General features: G+C 38.1%; 1 protein-coding gene across 1 annotated transcript in view; it reads right to left on the bottom strand.

Moving 5' to 3' along the window:
• Positions 1-13,413, bottom strand: part of LOC127451907 (somatostatin receptor type 5-like) — a 36,707-nt gene that overhangs the window by 12,570 nt on the left and 10,724 nt on the right. The window lies entirely within an intron of this gene.

Raw genomic sequence — 13,413 nt, 5'->3', positions numbered from 1 at the left:
CTACGTCAGCATGGGGAAAATCCGAAGCATAACAGCCTTTACTGAGTATCTGACTCGGTACTCTTACTTTATAGGAGAAAAAGAACTTAATTATTCAATTATTTGATGCAGATTTCAAGCTTCTAAAAAGGAAATAAAGGCAGTATAAAGGTGATCCATACGACTCAAGTGGTTTAATCTGTGTCTTCTGAAGAAATACGATCAGTTTGGGTGAGACACAATCCAAAATATAATTCCTTATTCACTATAAATCATCACTTTCTTCATCAGAAACAGAAAATTATAAAATAAACAGTGAAACAAATTTCAACCATGCCATAATTAACAGCAACAACAAATTTAAAACACCAACCAATTAAAGCCACAGTTTAAATACAGCTGTGATCACTTGTTGCCTCCTTTAAAAAGTTTTTATGTTAAAATGTCATCTTGTCTGCCTTCCCTGCAATTTTATGTATTATTTTATTTTTGAATGTCTGTATAGATAGATAGATAGATAGATAGATAGACTTCAAGGTTTAATGGGTATTACTAAAGACTACTTTTAAATGTTTTATAAACATCTGCTAGATGGTGTCAGCTTTGCATCCATATGTAATATATTCTGTTTTAAATATTCTTCTCCATCTGTTCCATTGTGTCCCCATCAGCTAATCAGATTGCTGACCTTAGCTGCTCAGATCAGCAGTAAATCTACTCTCTGGTGAGGTTTACTTGTCAGACAACAAAGTGGGACATCTTTAGCATCTTAATGAGACAGCTATCAGACAACTGTTCAACCACACAAAAGTTAATAGAGGGGAATAGATTATTTAATTTAGCTGTATTTAGTTGAATATATCTGTCTCATACCTGTATAAAATATGCTGCTATTGTCTGGCTTGTATTAGCAATAAGCTGTTTGATTCTCAAACTGTGGTTTGTAGAGTGCCCTCAGGTGGTACTCTTTACAACTCTGGAAATAAACAGCACTTGAAATATTTTAAATGTATTTTTTATACAATCTCAGACTCTAATGCATATCCCATTTTCTTATTTTGTACAATGCTGGATGTTAGGCAAGGTGTACATTGCTCTTGTGCTGCGTGCTGACAGCCATGCTGATCAGAGTCTGCACACTATAATTTTACTCTACAGTCCACATGGTACAAAGAGAGTTGCAAAAACTGACAAAAAGGTTAAATATTATTCTGCTTGCCTTAAAAGCCCGGATCATCTCCAGTATACTTGATTTCCTAAAGGCGAGCTTTACTCAAACCCATTCAGCTCTCAATTTTGAGCATGATATTGATAATGTAACAAGTCAGAGGATTTCCAGACATGTCTAGATGGGAAAGGTTTTTAAAAAGATTACACTGCACCAATACAAACATGTATTTATTGTGTACACTACAGGTCAAAAGTTTTGAAACACTTGACTGAAATGTTTCTCATGATCTTAAAATCTTTTGATCTGAAGGTGTATGCTTAAATGTTTGAAATTAGTTTTGTAGACAAAAATATAATTGGTTATATAATTAATTTATTTCATTATAAAATTAATTATTTTTTTTATATACAGGTGCATCTCAATAAATTAGAATGTCGTGGAAAAGTTCATTTATTTCAGTAATTCAACTCAAATTGTGAAACTCGTGTATTAAATAAATTCAGTGCACACAGACTGAAGTAGTTTAAGTCTTTGGTTCTTTTAATTGTGATGATTTTGGCTCACATTTAACAAAAACCCACCAATTCACTATCTCAAAAAATTAGAATACATCATAAGACCAATAAAAAAAAAACATTTTTAGTGAATTTTTGGCCTTCTGGAAAGTATGTTCATTTACTGTATATGTACTCAATACTTGGTAGGGGCTCCTTTTGCTTTAATTACTGCCTCAATTCGGCATGGCATGGAGGTGATCAGTTTGTGGCACTGCTGAGGTGGTATGGAAGCCCAGGTTTCTTTGACAGTGGCCTTCAGCTCATCTGCATTTTTTGGTCTCTTGTTTCTCATTTTCCTCTTGACAATACCCCATAGATTCTCTATGGGGTTCAGGTCTGGTGAGTTTACTGGCCAGTCAAGCACACCAACACCATGGTCATTTAACCAACTTTTGGTGCTTTTGGCAGTGTGGGCAGGTGCCAAATCCTGCTGGAAAATGAAATCAGCATCTTTAAAAAGCTGGTCAGCAGAAGGAAGCATGAAGTGCTCCAAAATTTCTTGGTAAACGGGTGCAGTGACTTTGGTTTTCAAAAAACACAATGGACCAACACCAGCAGATGACATTGCACCCCAAATCATCAAAGACTGTGGAAACTTAACACTGGACTTCAAGCAACTTGGGCTTTGAGCTTCTCCACCCTTCCTCCAGACTCTAGGACCTTGGTTTCCAAATGAAATACAAAACTTGCTCTCATCTGAAAAGAGGACTTTGGAACACTGGGCAACAGTCCAGTTCTTCTTCTCCTCAGCCCAGGTAAGAGGCCTCTGACGTTGTCTGTGGTTCAGGAGTGGCTTAACAAGAGGAATACGACGACTGTAGCCAAATTCCTTGACATGTCTGTGTGTGGTGACTCTTGATGCCTTGACCCCAGCCTCAGTCCATTCCTTGTGAAGTTCACCCAAATTCTTGAATCGATTTTGCTTGACAATCGTAAGGCTGTGGTTCTCTCGGTTGGTTGTGCATCTTTTTCTTCCACACTTTTTCCTTCCACTCAACTTTCTGTTAACATGCTTGGATACAGCACTCTGTGAACAGCCAGCTTCTTTGGCAATGAATGTTTGTGGCTTACCGTCCTTGTGAAGGGTGTCAATGATTGTCTTCTGGACAACTGTCAGATCAGCAGTCTTCCCCATGATTGTGTAGCCTAGTGAACCAAACTGAGAGACCATTTTGAAGGCTCAGGAAACCTTTGCAGGTGTTTTGAGTTGATTAGCTGATTGGCATGTCACCATATTCTAATTTTTTGAGATAGTGAATTGGTGGGTTTTTGTTAAATGTGAGCCAAAATCATCACAATTAAAAGAACCAAAGACTTAAACTACTTCAGTCTGTGTGCACTGAATTTATTTAATACACGAGTTTCACAATTTGAGTTGAATTACTGAAATAAATGAACTTTTCCACGACATTCTAATTTATTGAGATGCACCTGTATATATATATATATATATATATATATATATATCATTTTTTTATTTTTTTTTTTATTGATGACTTGGACCAAATAATTAAGAAAAGCAGCCTCTAAGTGCCCAACATAGATGGGAACTCCTTCAATACTGTTTAAAAAGCATCCCAGGGTGATACCTCAAGAAGTTGGTTGAGAAAATGTCAAGAGTACATGTCTGCAAATTCTTGGCAAAGGGTGACTACTTTGAAGATGCTCAAATATAACACAGTTTTGATTTATTTTGGATTTTGTTGAATCACAACATAATTCCCGAAGTTCCATTTATGTTATTCCATAGTTTTGATGACTTTACTATTATTCTAAAATGTGAAAAAAATTATAATAAAGAATGAGTAAGTGTTTCAAAACTTTTGACTGCTAGTGTATGTGTTTGAATTACACTGGAAAATTGGTATACTGACGTGAGCAATTGCATTGTTCCTGTGCAGGCTATAATTTTTTAAACATTATTATTATCACACACTATTTGTCATTTATCAGTATGTCTACCTTTAGTTGTCAAATTGAAAAACATTTAATATCCTCTTTTAACTACAAGTGTCTTTGGCTCATGTATAAATACAAACATAAATATATAAAATAAGATTATTATTATAATTAGTACTGGTATACTATTTGTTAGTATACAGTATATATTAGTAGTAATGTACAGTAATAATAATAATAATAATAAATGCATGAATATTTCAATCCAGTGTATTTCATATGTAGTTTAAGACTAAATTTAGATGAAAAATGTACTATTGTAAAGGAATACCAACAGATCTGCAATGGCCAGTCCAGACTGTGGTGACATTTGTGCAAAATTATATTATGTGTATTGTTGCAGTTCCATGGTGAAATGTTCAGTGAGTGGCGCTAAAAGAGAGTAAAATTGTCTCCTAAACAAATGAGGTTTTAAAAGTTAATGCTCTATAGAGTTTTAAATCAACAATCCGACCTCCCTACCCTAAACCTAAACCTAACCAATATTTTTATAAAAAGCAAATTTGAGATAAAAAACAGATTATTTTTTAAAGGTTAACGCTCTTATGGTTTTAAATCGACAAAACCAACCTCCCAGCCCTAAACAGTAAACCTAAACCTAACTGATAATGTCATAAAAAGAAAATGTGACATTAAATATGCAATTGCTAAAGCAAACACTTCTTTTCTTTAAAGTCGCAGTGAAGTGCCTTGATGAGCACAGTGTTTTTATGTATATCCTACTGAAACAGGAAGTGGGGGCAGCACATGTCGAAAGGCTCGCCCCTTTAAAAAAAGAAAAAACAAAGAAAAAAAAAGCCAATAGGTTTTTGTTTACAGCCACATACACAAACCTCATTCAACCATGCTGCTCATGCCAGAGCCGTTTACCAGTGAAACTAAGAACCGATCTAATCAAATCTGTATTAATTCATTATATCTAACAATAATTCAGTGAAGACTTGGAAACAACTGAGAAATTTACATTTTTCATCTAATAATGTTATCTTTGTAACTGAATTAGCCGTGCATGTATATGTAGTAATTATGCATAGTTCTGTATTCACAGAATACGACATCCACAACGGAAAATTAGGCTAAGAAATGTGTGATGCAGCAGTTTCCTTCAGGTTCAAAGCATGTTTAATTTTTTCGAGCAACATGAAGTGGTGTAGTTCCAAAAATATAGTGTGATAAAACCCTTTGGCCTTTAGTTTCATGAAAAAATTATCAGAACAAAATTACCCGATTATAACCAGTTTCCAGCATTTTAAAAGAACATTTTCACTCCGGAACAACTGAAAATCCTATTGTTCCAGTTTTCGGTTACGTTCTGCTGAAAATTTCATTTTCGTTTATTTTTCGTTTTAGTACCTTGAACCATTTAGTCCCTGTTTATAATTATTCACAAAATATGAAGCTGGAGACACAATTTATGTACCTGATATGGGCACATTTCCATTTAGTCACATTTTTCTTTGCATGCCCTCACTTTAATTTAGATTACTTTATTTTCTAATCAATATATATAATAATCTTGCCAAATCTTTTGTGCAGGCATGTTCCATACAGACAGGGCAGGTGGTGCAAAAGGGGCCGGCACAAATGCAACAATGCCCACAACTGCTTAGAGATTGAAAACATGTAGCCTATAACTGAATATATATCTGAAGCAATTACTACAAATACCATATTACATGTTTTGTGTGGTAGCTACTAAAAATAAGAAAACTGACGTAATAAAATGGTTTGTATCAGAGGCGCCTGCAGCTGTACGGCCGTATGCACTGTGCGTACCATGAGCGCTCCGACTGACCTGAGATATATTTACTCTAAGAATATTTCTAGTGTCCCGTATTTCTGTTGGCTGTTTAAAAGAACTAGCAATGCCCAATTTGCGAATGAACAATTCTTTTGAGTCGGTTCTTTTCAGTGAATTGGCCAAACAGGCTTAAAAATGGTCTGAATAGATTCGTGATTCAGTACAATTCGTTCAGAGCGCTCTCTCACTGAATCATTTAGAGCAGTTTCTCACACAATAAAACAGTATTGGGATATTTACGAATACAGAGAACAAACCGCTGAATACAGTGGAAACTTGCCTACAATCATCTGAAACAAAAGGCTGTCTTTTTGAGAGGAAACTTCAGCTAGTGCTGTGACATGTTAACAAGGGGCTGTTCAAACTGAATGTGTTTTTGCGTCACCTCGGGCTGTTTTTCAATCGTTTTCCATGTAAACATTCGCTAGTCTTTTGACAACTGTGTCACGTTTCACTGTGTTTTTAGCATCTCTCACAGGAGTGCTGCATTTTTAGATGCTGTCAAGTTAAAAAATAACTTCTTCAACTGATAAAAACGCGTCTCGAGACACCTGCGTTCTGCTCTATTTGTTGTGGTGCGTTTTGCTTTTTTAGCGCGAAAACGCGTCTGTCTGAACGGTTACTGGAAGAAATGCTTTAGCTAATAGTTACATGAAAACTACTCATACTTAAGATAATAAAACAAATGCTTATCTCAAAGTCGGCAGAATTGAATGCTTTGGTGTTGTTTTTTTGCACACACACACACACACACACACACACACACACACACACACACACACACACACAGACACACACACACACACACACACACACACACACACACAAATCTCATGGGGGAGCATGTATTCAGGGTCGCGGGGAGTGCTGGAGCCTATCCCAACTCTCTTGGGCCAAAGGCAGGGAAACATCCTGGACAGGTGGCCAGTCCATCTCAGGGCAAACACACAGACAAACAAATTCACAATTTAAATTACACCAACGGGCAATTTAGAGTCTCCAATTCACTTGACCTTCATATCTTCGGATTGTGGGGAGAAACCGGAGCACCCGGAGGAAAGTTATCTCTGTGAAATTGTCGACACGCAGCAGCCACGAAAAGATTAAATATTTTTATCTTGCACAGTGTCATGCAGTCACGCAGAGGTGGGTAGTAATGTGCTATATTTACTACGTTACATTTACTTGAGTAACAAAAATGTAAATCTAAACACACCAGGCAATGTCTTCTTTTCAGTCAATTCGGCTGGCAATCTTATGCAGAGCTAGTGCAGTAAAACACTATGGATATGAGAAAGTCCTTCACCCTCTTGTATAAGATCTTACAACTCTGGAGAAACATGGTGTCTTTGTGGAGCAGTTAGGGGAAAGTGTAAGGGGAACTGTTCTCAATGTATCTGCTGATAACCTTGGTGCTCATTCCTTGGCAGGATTTCAGGAGAGTTTCATTGTGGAACACCCTTGCCGCATTTGCAGAAAGAGGTACTGTCAGGAGGATTTGAACCCAGGACAAAGCAGAATCATGACAGGCAAGTTGAAAAAGTTTTAAAAGATCAGAATTTGGCGAAACAGTATGGTGTAAAAGGCAGTTGTGTTTTAAATGAGCTAGACCATTTTCACACTGTCAGTGGTTTTCCGCCTGACATCATGCATTATCTCTTGGAGGGTGTCATACCCATTGAAATGGCAGTGTACGTCAATGATTTGATCAACAAAAAGTACATCACCCTTGAGTATGTGAACAGAACAATCAAACAGTTTCCGTACAAATTCATCGACAAGACTGATCAGCCTCAGATCATTCCAGCTGCATTTGCCTCTAGAGGCACGACTGGTGGTAATGGCCCACAAAACTGGGCACTTTTAAGACTTCTCCCACTAATGATTGGGTTTGATATCCCAGAGAATGATGCAACATGGGAGATTTTAATGCTTTTGAAAGACATTCTAGAACTGGTTACATCCTTCAGATTCACTGATGATACTATTGATTTCCTTGGGGCTAAACTTTCAGAGCACAGAGGTTTGCTTTTAAAAGTATTTCCTCATTTTGTATTGTGTCCCAAGCACCACTACATTGAACATTATCCACAACTAATAAGGATGTTTGGGCCACTTAGAGATGTATGGCAATGCGTTTTGAAGGCAAGCATAAGTTCTTCAAACAAATCATTCGTGAGACAAAAAATTTCAAAAACATCTCTCAAACTCTGTCAGTCCGACATCAAAAATGACAGCATACCACGTGGACTCATCTGTTTTTAAACCTTCTGTCCACATGGACAAAGTGACATCTACACTGATTTCATTTTTTACTGAGAGGGTACAGAACTTACTTCAGCAGAATTTTGTTACCCAAAGCACTGTCCTTGTTACATATTCAGTGTGCATTGATGGCATCAAATACAATCCAGATATGGTTGTATCTGCTGGTGCAAGTTCATGTCTGCCTGATTTTAGGCAAATTGTAAAAATTGTTGTCATCAACACTGATATTTTGTTTGTATGCAAGCAACAGAATGCATGGTACATAGAGCATCTACGTTCCTATGAACTATACAGCCATGTACCAGAAATGTCAGTCACTAGGCTGTCTGATTTGAATGACCCTTTTCCACTGGTAACCTACAAAATTTGTTACAATGAAACATTTCATCTTGTGCTAAATTGAACATTTAATATTGAAAATGCGAGAGTCAAATTCATTGATTTTCTCATTGTTAGGTCCACAGGACACAGTGGAGCCAAAAACTATACTTAGAGTGATAGTGAATGGAAATGACATCCGGAAAATCACGCTTCACAGGAAACCACAAACCTTGGACTCATTGGTGGAACAACTTGAGGAGAAACTAGGTCTTCCGCACAAGTTTTCTCTTCAGTATGAAGATGCTGATTTTAACAACGCACTAATCAACCTCACTGACATTGCAGATTTACCTGAGAGGCCCACTTTAAAGGTAATCTCTCTTGTGACATCTCCTACACCAAGAACAGCTGACACACACATTAGATCTTTGTCCTCTGAAGAAGGGTCAGCTCATGTACGCTAGGCTCAGTGGCCAGAGACATTTGAAATTCCCAATTTTCCAGTAGATATTAAGTACAGATTGCACCAAGGAAACCTTCTATATATGAAAGACAAGAAATATATGCAAATTCCCAGGGACATGAAGCACGAAATTCTTGAAAAACTTGCTGAGTCTATGTACATCTTCAAAGCATATACCCGTGATGACGATTTCAATGATGTTGCATCTGCACTGGTCAAAAAACATCCATGCCTTACTGAACCAGGTTCCTCCAATGGATGGAACGGCTGAAAGAACAGCCTCAAGTTTAAAATGGGTAATTATAGAACCAATCTATGCCGAGCTGGATGCATAGATGTTCTTATAAATGTAGGGAAAAGGGGAAGCTAAAATCCTTTGAGAAGTGTTAAAAGGCCTAAACGATCTGAAATCAATTTTCTACCCAATATTCCTGATGGTGAGGATGACTGCAGCATGGAATCTAAACGATTAGAACTTGTGGAGGAGATGAAGAAATGCCATCCAAGTTCTACCCTGATATCACAGCACATGGACCTAGTGCAGCTTGTGAAAGACCCTACTCATATACAGGGCCACACACTCGATCTTGTAATGTCACATGGGTTCTCTGTGTGTGATATTGAGATATGCGACCATAGCTTTTCTGACCATAAATCCATAATATTTAATATATCTCTGTCATCAAATATTGTCAAATCCCATGTGCCGGCTCACTTGACCCGGAAGATATCCGCTACCACTCCTGCCTCCTTTTCATCTGAGTTTCCTCAATCTTCGGATTTTGCTTCACCTGATATACACTATATTGCCAAAAGTATTCGCTCACCTGCCTTTAGACGCATATGAATTTAACTGACATCCCATTCTTAATCCATAGGGTTTAATATGCCGTCGGCCCACCCTTTGCAGCTATAACAGCTTCAACTCTTCTGGGAAGGCTTTCCACAAGGTTTAGGAGTGTGTTTATGGGAATTTTTGACCATTCTTCCAGAAGCGCATTTGTGAGGTCAGACACTGATGTTGGACGAGAAGGCCTGGCTCGCAGTCTTCGCTCTAATTCATCCCAAAGGTGCTCTATCGGGTTGAGGTCAGGACTCTGTGCAGGCCAGTCAAGTTCTTCCACACCAAACTCGCTCATCCATGTCTTTATGGACCTTGCTTTGTGCACTGGTGTGCAGTCATGTTGGAACAGAAAGGAGCCATCCCCAAACTGTTCCCACAAAGTTGGGAGCATGGAATTGTCCAAAATCTCTTGGTATGCTGAAGTATTCAGAGTTCCTTTCACTGGAACTAAGGGGCCAAGCCCAGCTCCTGAAAAACAACCCCACACCATAATCCCCCCTCCACCAAACTTCACAGCTTGCACAATGCAGTCAGATGCTTTGCATTGCACTTGGTGATGTATGGCTTGGATGCAGCTGCAAGGCCAAGGAAACCCATTCCATGAAGCTTTCTACGCACTGTTCTTGAGCTAATCTGAAGGCCACATGAACTTTGGAGGTCTGTAGCGACTGACTCTGCAGAAAGTTGGCGACCTCTGCGCACTATGTGCCTCAGCATCCGCTGACCCCGCTCTGTCATTTTACGTGGCCTACCACTTCGTGGCTGAGTTGCTGTCATTCCCAATCGCTTCCACTTTGTTATAATACCACTGACAGTTGACTGTGGAATATTTAGTAGCGAGGAAATTTCACGACTGGACTTGTTGCACAGGTGGCATCCTATCACAGTACCACGCTGGAATTCACTGAGCTCCTGAGAGTGGCCCATTCTTTCACAAATGTTTGTAGAAGCAGTCTGCATGCCTAGGTGCTTCATTTTATACACCTGTGGCCATGGAAGTGATTGGAACACCTGAATTCAATTATTTGGATGGGTGAGCGAATACTTTTGGCAATATAGTGTATGTCCCGATGAGCTTCTTCATTGTTTTAACTCTGGCTGCACTACTATCTTAGACTATGTGGCCCCACTGAGGACTAAACATCATAAACCTACACCTGAGCCATGGCTGAACAACACCATGCATGCCTTGAGACAGGCATGTAGAAGGGCGGAAAGAAAATGGAAAAAGGACAAGCTTCAGATTTCATATGAAATTTTAAAAGATTCTCTTTCCAAATATCAGAAGGCTGTGAGATCAGCCAAGTCTGTGTATTTTTCGGTTCATATAGACAAGAACCATCACAATCCTAGAACACTTTTTAATACAATTAATGCTCTGTTAAATCTGGCTGTTTGCATTTATCCTACAGAGTCGATAGCTATGTGTGAATGTTTCTTCCAGTTTTTATTAAGGTAACTGAGATTAGGCAGAATATTCACCCTGTTGTTTATGATCCTGCTGTCCCGTCAAACTATACTGGTGTTTTTAGCCAGTTTACAACTATTTCTCTTTCTTTCTTGCATGATGTTGTAAACCAACTAAAGTCCACTGGTTCTTCCTTAGATGTTATTCCCCGCGGTTACTTAAACAAGTGTTTGATGTAGTTGGTCCTACTCTTTTAAATGTGATTAATAATTGCCTTGAATCAGGAGTTGTCCCTTAAAAGGCCTAATCTTGTTTCGTCAGTTCTATCAAATTTTAGACCCATTTCTAACCTCTCTTTTTTATCTAAAATACTGGAGAAAGTAGTTCTCAACCAACTTCAGAGTTTCTTGGTTGAAAACAAGATTCTTGATACATTTCAGTCGGGTTTTAGGAAATCTCATTCTACTGAGACAGCTCTCTTAAAAGTTTTAAATGATGTTTTATTAGCCACCGACTCCAGAGATTCTGTAGCGCTAGTACTTTTAGATCTGAGTGCTGCTTTTGACACAGTGGACCACAATGTTCTTTTGTCTCGCCTAGAACAGGTTGTGGGCATAAGGGGTTCAGCCTTAAGTTGGTTTCAATCATACCTTACAAACAGGAGTTTTTCAGTCAATACAGGGCAATTTCACTCTGATGCTGTTCCTTTGACTTGCGGTGTCCTCCAAGGTTCTACTCTAGCTCCCATACTGTTCTCTCTCTATATGCTGCCACTTGGTTCTATTTTTAAGAAATATGGTATATCTTACCACTGTTACGCAGATGACACACAAATTTATCTTCCACTGAATCACAAGATTGGCTTAGACCCTGTGGTTGCTTGCCTTGTGGATGTTAAAGCATGGATGTCTTTACATTTTTTAAGTTTAAACGAGTCTAAAACAGAGATTGTTGTATTTACCCCTTCTGATGCCAAGAGTATAGCCAATTTAAATCTTGATGTCTTAACACCCTATGTTAAGCCATACGTGAAAAATCTGGGAGTCATTTTGGACAGTGCACTAAAACTGGATAGACAAGTTAATCAGGTTGTAAAAGCTAGTTTTTATCAATTGCGAGCCTTGGAGAAAATGAAGTCTTTTCTCTCTTTTGAGAACTTTGAAAGGGTGATCCATGCTTTTATTTCCACTAGGCTTGATTACTGTAACTCTCTGTACCTGGGGATTAGCCATTCTTCTTTTGCTCACCTTCAGATGGTTCAAAATGTGGCTGCTAGAGTTTTAACAGGGGCTCGAAAGCGTGAGCATATTACCTCTATTCTACAGTCTATACATTGGCTACCTGTTCGCTATAGAATTGATTTTAAAGTGCTCTTATTGGTTTTTAAGCCTCGAAACGGTTTAGCACCCTCATACCTCTCTGACCTGCTGATAGATTACCACCCAGTGAGAGCTCTTAGGTCTGTCAATCAAAGCCTTTTAGTTGTTCCAAAATCTAGGTTAAAATCTAGGGGTGATTGGGCATTCGCCGTAGCCGCTCCCAAACTTTGGAACAGCCTACCAATTAAATTAGAACTGCCCCCACACTACCCATTTTTAAATCTAAGCTAAAAACATTTCTATTTGATCAGGCCTACAATTTGTGATGTGACGCTTTACCGTATATGCTCTGTTTTTGTGTCATGTGTGACTTTGTGCCTGTCTGATTGTATTTGATGGTAATTTATGTTTTATTGTACAGCACATTGGTCAACGGTAGTTGTTTTTAATAGTGCTTTACAATATTAAATGGATTGATTGATTGATTGATCTCTGTGAGTCCATATAATGGACTCACAGAGTGAATGGATTACTGTTATGGTAGCTGTATGTGTGTTTTTTGGAGCCTCAACTTTCTGGCACCCATTCACTTGCATTATATAGACTCACAGAGATGGATTGTTTTTCTAAAAATCTTTGTATTCATCTGAAGAAAGAGAGTCATATACATCTGGGATGGCATGAGGGAGAGTAAATTATGAGAGAATTTTCATTTTTGGGTGGAGTATTCCTTTAACACATTAATTAAAAACCCAGTAGATCTTAAACTTTTCTTTTTCCTTCCATAAATCATTGCAGCGTTTAATCATCACAAGCAAAAGCCTCAAGAAAGAATTCTTCTCAACACTTGAACAACATACTGTATGTAACGAGTCAGGAGAGAATGGAGGATCTAAATGCAGCGTCTTTAATAAACAAAAGAAAACCAGAGAACTCAGAACATGAAACAAAACACAGGGAACAAATGTACAGAGTAAGGCATAATACATGCAAAGACTGACAGAGGAAACAAGGAAAAACAAGGGCTTAAATACACAAGGGCAAACAAAGGAACAAGGAACACCTGTGGAAACAATCAGGGGAAAACCAATCATAAAATGAAACTACAAAGGACTACAAAAACTAACAGGAAACAGGAACTAAACAAGAATTTCAACATAAAAGTCAATACAAAAAACAGGGAATATGTGACACATACAGCTTGTTTTCTGGATATTTTTTAATCAAAGCAGTTGGAAAGAGACTTTCTGAATTTCTTGAGCAAATTAAATCTATGGTAAGCTTGTCAATGCTTCTTTCTTGAAAACTAAATTCTGTTACTAT

This window comes from Myxocyprinus asiaticus, chromosome 14 (assembly GCF_019703515.2).
Source record: "Myxocyprinus asiaticus isolate MX2 ecotype Aquarium Trade chromosome 14, UBuf_Myxa_2, whole genome shotgun sequence".
NCBI classification, from domain to species: domain Eukaryota; kingdom Metazoa; phylum Chordata; class Actinopteri; order Cypriniformes; family Catostomidae; genus Myxocyprinus; species Myxocyprinus asiaticus.
This window is presented reverse-complemented; position numbering and strand designations above follow the sequence as displayed.